Source organism: Pteropus vampyrus, unplaced genomic scaffold (genome assembly GCF_000151845.1).
Source record: "Pteropus vampyrus isolate Shadow unplaced genomic scaffold, Pvam_2.0 Scaffold134, whole genome shotgun sequence".
NCBI lineage: Eukaryota > Metazoa > Chordata > Mammalia > Chiroptera > Pteropodidae > Pteropus > Pteropus vampyrus.
Window position 1 is genome coordinate 2,363,123 of NW_011888915.1, and position 6,833 is coordinate 2,369,955.

General features: G+C 37.0%; 1 pseudogene; it reads right to left on the reverse strand.

The window, feature by feature from the left end:
• Positions 1 to 218: 218 nt before the first annotated feature.
• On the reverse strand, positions 219 to 336 carry LOC111744401 (annotated as a pseudogene).
• Between the last annotated feature and the right edge of the window lie 6,497 nt (positions 337 to 6,833).

Consider the following 6,833-nt stretch of genomic DNA (forward strand, 5'->3'; position numbering starts at 1 on the left):
TCTCCCCTTGCTTGAGGCTGAATAAAGAGGACCTAAAAATCCACAAAGGGTTCTACAAAAAGATTCTATAAAACAATGAAAAACATAAAACATTCTGAAGCTTGGGAAGAACAGTCTTCTAAATATGATTAATATAGAACTCAGAAGAAAAGTTTAGAATATCATGTGACGTGATTAATAAGATACTAGAAGATATGGTCTAATTTTTTTTTTTTTAATGCCTACAGCACCTGGTATTCCTAGGTGGTCTCCCATCCAAGTACTAACCAGGCCGACACTACTTAGCTTCCGAGATCAGACAAGATCGGGCACGTTCATGGTGGCATGACCGTAGACTAGAAGATATTGTCTAAATGAAACTTGAGCAGAAAGTTAGCAGGAGAATAAGCTGAGATGAAAACAGGATGCAGTATAAAGATAGTGAGCTGAGATGAAAAGGGAGCTGGATAATATGATCGAGAATTGCAAGGGAACTAAAATTGTAATAAGATCATCAAAATCTGTATTGGAGATAGTAAAATCAGGCTTGTCAGCATAGAAAATTGAGTCAGTAATATAGAAGACACACTTAGAAATGCTCTCTGAGGATACAGAAGAAAAATATTAAAAGATCGAAGGATGAAAAAGAAGGTAGTATATAGGGAGAAGAAAGAAATAACAGATACCTGAGAATCAAAGGAATTCTCAAGGATCAAGCTAGAACAATTGAAGCATTAGAATAAGAAATAATTGAGGGTAAAGAAAATTTTCAGAGATGAGAAAAGAATGAATTAAGATAATAGAAAATAATGGGTAATAGTAATAACAAAGACTACTGAGCATTTACCGTGTCAAGCATTTGTATAAATACTTCATTCATATTAATTTCATTAAGTCAAAACAACTATATAAAATTATGTTCTCCACTTTATGGATAAAGTAACTGACTCACATATTGGCTAGCTAACTTGCTCAAGAGCAAAGAAGCAAATAGCGAGATCGGGACTCAATGCCAGGTGGTCTGGACTCAGAGCCGATATCCCTAACCACCACCCTATAACCACAAAAAGAAGGCTGCATCAAGATAAATCTCCACAAACACTGGCAGTTGCCCAGGTAAAGAAAAAAATCTGGCCAAAATACTCAAGCAAAAATAAAAACAATAAGAGCAAAGAAAATCAAGTCATCTACAAGGAATAAAAATCAAACCTAGTGTTGCTGAGGTTTTAGGGAAACAGCTATATTCGTACACAGCAAATGAGTTCATATCATATGACCAAGGAATCGTTTCTAAGATTCTAGCTTAGGAACAAAATTGAAGATTTTATATATACATATATATATATATAATTAATATTATATATAATTATCTAGTCATCTATATGTATTTATATAACATATACAATTTATGTAAAACATTTATCACTATTACTTCTAATAGCAAAACTCCAGTGATAAGTATCCAAAAATTAAGATGTAATTAAGTAAAGTATGTTTTATATGTATAATGACACCATTATATAGTCATTTAAATTATGTTTTGAAAGACTTTTTATAAAATGGAGATAGGTCCCTGACAGTGTTAGGAGCAAGAGCAAGAAATGAACCTCTACATACAGTTTAATTTAAATTTTTATGCTAAAAAATATGTTAGCAGTGGTTACCTCTGAGTGATGAAATATCAGATGTTTTTATTTTACTTCTCAATTTTTCAGAATTTTATACATTTTATATAATAATGATGCATAGTTTTAAAATCAGAAGAAAAGACACAGTCTTTGCAAATGTTCAATGGCAAATACCATCCTAAATAAGGAGAAGGCCAATGATGATAAATCAAGGGCCTTTGACCCAGAGGCTGAATAACGTTTAAGCACTGGCTCTGCCCTCATTAGCTGGAAGACTTCATGTCTAGTCCTTAACCTTTACAGAGTTTCCACATCTGAAAAACAGTTTCTCCTTCTGGGAAAATAGGGGCTACTATCTTTCTTACTATTACTTTTTCCAAAGAATCAAATGAAAGTGATATGAAAGCTAGCTGTAATTTGTCAGCTTTATGAATGTGAAACACTCTATTGAGGAACTATGTGTTATTATTTTAGGGATTCCAGCACCCTTTGTATGTCCTCCCTACGTTTGAAGAATTCCCTACCTTTTGAGTTTGTACTTCTCCAAGACAGACAATGGAAATTCACTTTCTAAATCTTTCTTGCAGATGGACCATAGGCAGTGACCTAGGCTTTGCCAATCAGACACTCTCGTATGAGATGCAGATTGTAAGCTAGGGACATGAAGAAGGAGGCAGAGAGAGGAATTCCTTCTTTTGTAACAGATGAGGCCAGCTTCAAGAGACAGCAGAGAAGAAGGTTTCAAGTGGGGCTCATGGATGAAACAGGCTACTGGAAAGTACCTGGCAGTCATAGACTGGGGAGTCCACTGCAGCAGTCACAGGTCTAATTAAGACTTTTTTCCTGTCTATGTAGTCTCCATGTCTGAGAGTTAACTAACAATCTTAAATAAATAAATAATTTTTCTATCTAACATAGCTAGAGTAGATTCTGCCTTAGCCTCAGCAAATAACCTGGATTTGAGTTCTACTCTGGCTAGTGATCAACAGAAGTCATATACTTGCTCTAAGCCTCAGTCTCTGCATGCAATATCTCATTTAATGACCACAATAACCTCATGAGATTGGGTCTGACTTCTTCCAAGACCCTAGTCATACCCCTAAAAAGCAATACAAATGCTTTCTTCATTCTCGAGTTAAAAGCCTATCTCCCTACCCCTTCTATTTGTAAGGATATGTAAATTTAGGCCATGGGGTTAAATGAATCAGAATCCTAGAATTTAGGGGCCAGGTAGGATTTTAAAGAATTTCTAGCTTAACCATTCTCCAATATATGAGAAGTCAACACTGGGAACTTGTATGTGGACATTAGAGTCCCAAACCATCCAAACAGTTGAACTCACCTGGGTCTGCATATTGCCACGAAAGTGGAGCAAAATGTGAAATTAGCCAGATGTTTTGTCTACATGTCACCTAGTTTGAGCACTTTTGATAAACTGACTGAGGCGATTAGCAGTTCATGTATTGGAGACGCTCATTGAAACATCCATTCCATAATACAGTAGACATAACAATTTTGTGAATCATTTTCCTGAGAAAAGCTGGCCTGGCTCTTCACCTTTGTCAATCACTGTCACCTTCACTGACAAAATGATATCTTACAGTTCAAATAGAATTACTGAAAGAGCCATGCTTGGCAATAATACAAACTGTATTATCCAAATTGTTCTAAATTTGACCTTAGGCAGTTTCTCCTAAGTGAATTATTGACAAACATCTAGATCTAGAAAGCTTCTACTTAAATTTTTCTTTGTATATTTATAATTGCATGCTTTTCTCTGTATTGTCCTTTGTCCTGGTTAGCATTTCACATTAAATGCTAACTCTTTGCGTACCTATGATTTTATACTATGGGCTCTAATTTTCTGGTTGAAGGCTCCCAGTCAGTGACCACATTTTGCTTTCAGAGCATCATGTTTCTTATTTGAGTGTGTGCTGACACAGATGCCACTTGACACCATGCAAAGATGCTAAGGGCAAAGAAAGGGTTTGCAGATGAAGACCAAAAGCTGGGCACAGACTCAGAGACCTTCCACTGTCCAGCTTTAAACAGCTAGGGCAGGAGATTCCCACCTATTCCTAGAGTCATCATCTTAGAGGATGTCTACACCATTGCTTTAAGGCGGACATTCTGGAGCTGGGATTTAAGAGTGGACTTTCACTATCCAGTGAACTATTTGGCTCCATCATATGAGTTCTGCCATCCACAAGAATGCCTTTGCATGCATGCATGTGCTAGGGTGTGTACGTGCACACGCACACACAATTAGACAGCACCGGTCTGCTGGTCCACATGCATACATGTTTATCTTCGATGACTCCAGCCCTGCCTTTGGCATTCTGGCTTGGCTCTTGATTCTAAGTGGCATTTGCATGCTGCCCAGGGCTGTAGGGCTCTCATTATCCCCTTTTACATACCAAATTGAAACCTCCTCTAAGTTTTAAAAAAGCATTCACACTAAAACTTTCAGGCTTGTCACTCCTACTCCTCCTGTTATTTCTGAGCTTCTTGTAACTCTTCCTCATTCATCAATGACTTGGGCACCTGAAAAATCAGGGAATAAGACTGAAACACAAAGTATAGAAGATAGGAAAATAAAAATGCTTGCTCACATTGTAGTGAGTAACAATCACCCATAGCTTAAAATTCCCTGGATTTTTACATTTTGATGTCTTTACAATTCTCCCAATTAGTTCTGTTCATAAAAGAGATTAGATACATAGTGAGAAATGGTGCTTTGTAGCAGTTAATTAGCTTGACATTTATTGTGGTCAGGATTTTCACATTTTTTATACTGCTTAGTTGTGGGGGAAATCCATCTTGTTATCCCAAATTCACTGAGTCCATCTTCCTTAATCTGCACATGAACTGAGCTGTACAAATTTGCTGTTTCTTTGTTTCTTTCTGCTGGGAGAGATTGATTCTGAAACTGAGTTCATACATGAGGAATGAAGCACAGCTCAATGCCAGCAGGCCTGGAATTTGGCTTTTTTTCAGTGTATCCGGGACTTCAGCACAGCTTAGATAAAACTAAAAGAATGAAGCAAAATATTGGAGCAGCTATACCAAACTGTGTAGACTCAGACCTTTGTGTCAGTGTTTTTTACAATGACTACCTATCTTTGATGGGTCAAAAGTAAAGTTCTCTTCCCTTCTGGCATTTCTTCAAATGACATTTGTCACCACTGAGAGGGGTCAGGTCACTGGAAGTAATGTTTTCAATTCTTTAAAGCTTTTAGTGAATCACATTTTCATATGAAAAATGAATAGGCTGCTGTTTCTTTCTTTTGGGGACTTCACAGCAATCTCTCTCCTTTACCCCCAACTTCCCAGTGATTTTTTTTTTTTAAATAGTCTGGCTTTGACCTATTTTGGTGACTTGGATCACCATGGAGATGCCTGAATTCCTGATTTAAAGTATCTTTTGCCCAGTTCAAACTACCCATTTACTTTAACAGAGAAAGTTGGTATTGAGGAATATTTTTGAGCAGCCAAAAAGCTAGAATGTAAATTATCTAAAGTGACATTGAGATGCAATGAATGCATGTTGGCACTGTCTGTTCTTCAATAAACCTTACTTCTAAAGTAGTGGGAGCTATTTCATCTCTTTTTCAACAATGACCTGTGCCTCTTCTTCCCTCGATGGCTGGATGGATCCTGAATCTAACTTTAAACTGATATCAGGTACTTGAGCTCTTTCTCTAGGCTTCTGTGCTGGAGGGTTGGTTAACAGTCTAGAGGTGCCTCCAGGACAGTGAGGTACAGTTTGCTGTGTAAGTATGATGTTCCCTTGGTCAATTTAGACTCCATTTGTTACTAAGAAGAAAGAAGTCTGCGTCATGAATCAGTAAATAAGAGTAAGCCATTCAAACTAGAGTAGAAGGAGTACGTTTCTTGAAATTTTGTAATAGTATCTCATGGAAGCCATGAGGAGGAACTGGACCCTATGAGACATGCAGTCAGGCTCTCCCTGCCCCTTTTGCTCCGTTCCTGCCTCTGTGCATCTCTCTTACTCATTTACTCAACATCGGTCTACATAGTAAGTAAGAGAGTACACTCTGGAGCTATACCTCCTGGGTTTGAATCCTAACCATTATGTGCCTCAGTTTTCTCTTCTGTAAAGTGGTATATCATAATAGTATCTAACCCTGGTGTTTTCTTAAAAATTAAATGAGTAAAATGTTTTGTATAACACTTTGCACTATTAAGCTCCCCTTAAACTAAGCATTCTCTTCTTGTTTATAAGGACTCAAGGATGGTGACCCCTGTTCTGATTTTTATAAGCTTCTTTTCAGGTTAAAGCTCTCTACTAATTGACTCTGCTATCCTGAGTGACAGTTCCTTATTTCCAAGGAGGTAGTCATGCCTGATCCAATTGTCTATGGTTGAAGGGAGCAATGTTGAAACTATATGAGCAGGAACTAATAATCATTGTATGATAAGTCCTATTCTAAGCGATAATTCTCTTAATTCATAATTCTAGTGTAGTTACTATGATTAACTCCGCTTGAGGTTAGAATGAGGGCCAATAAGATAAAGAAATGAGAAAATATATTAAAATATATGAGAAAATAATGGCACAAATAATGGGAGAACTAGAATTTGAGCACAGGACCCATGGCCTGAACTAGGCCATTGTAGTCTCCCTCCCAGTTATGAAGTAGACTTTTGGAAATGAGGCAAACACAGGTTCACTAAGAAGGGGACTGCAGACAGGGAAGAATGACTAGCCTGGTTTGTAAAGAAAAACCTCGAGGGTATAAACCTTTGAAGAAGACAGGGCCTCTGCCTATGTGAACTGACATTAAATTCTGATGTGATCTGAAACCCCAGGAAGCAGAATTACCTGACTCTAAGTCTCCATGGCCTTTGAATAAGTTGTTGGAATCACAGAGAAATTCAGTATTACTGAGGCACATTGATGGAATTTGCATTTTAAGCTCTTAAATACAATTATCTATAGGCATTTGTTTAAAATTCTTCTAAATATATATATGCATGTATTTATATGGATGCATTTATATAAATGGATGTATATAATCCTAAGCATATATAGATGCCTTATGCTGTCAGTTGTGTGGGTGTATATAGTACTGTGGGAATTCTTAAATCCAAATATCAAGTAAGGTTAAACATGAAAGTTTTAAGTTCCTGACTCATTTAAATTCCAGTAAAGTTAAAAAATAAAATAACCCTCTAGTCACAGGGCTATAGTCTCTGATTTTC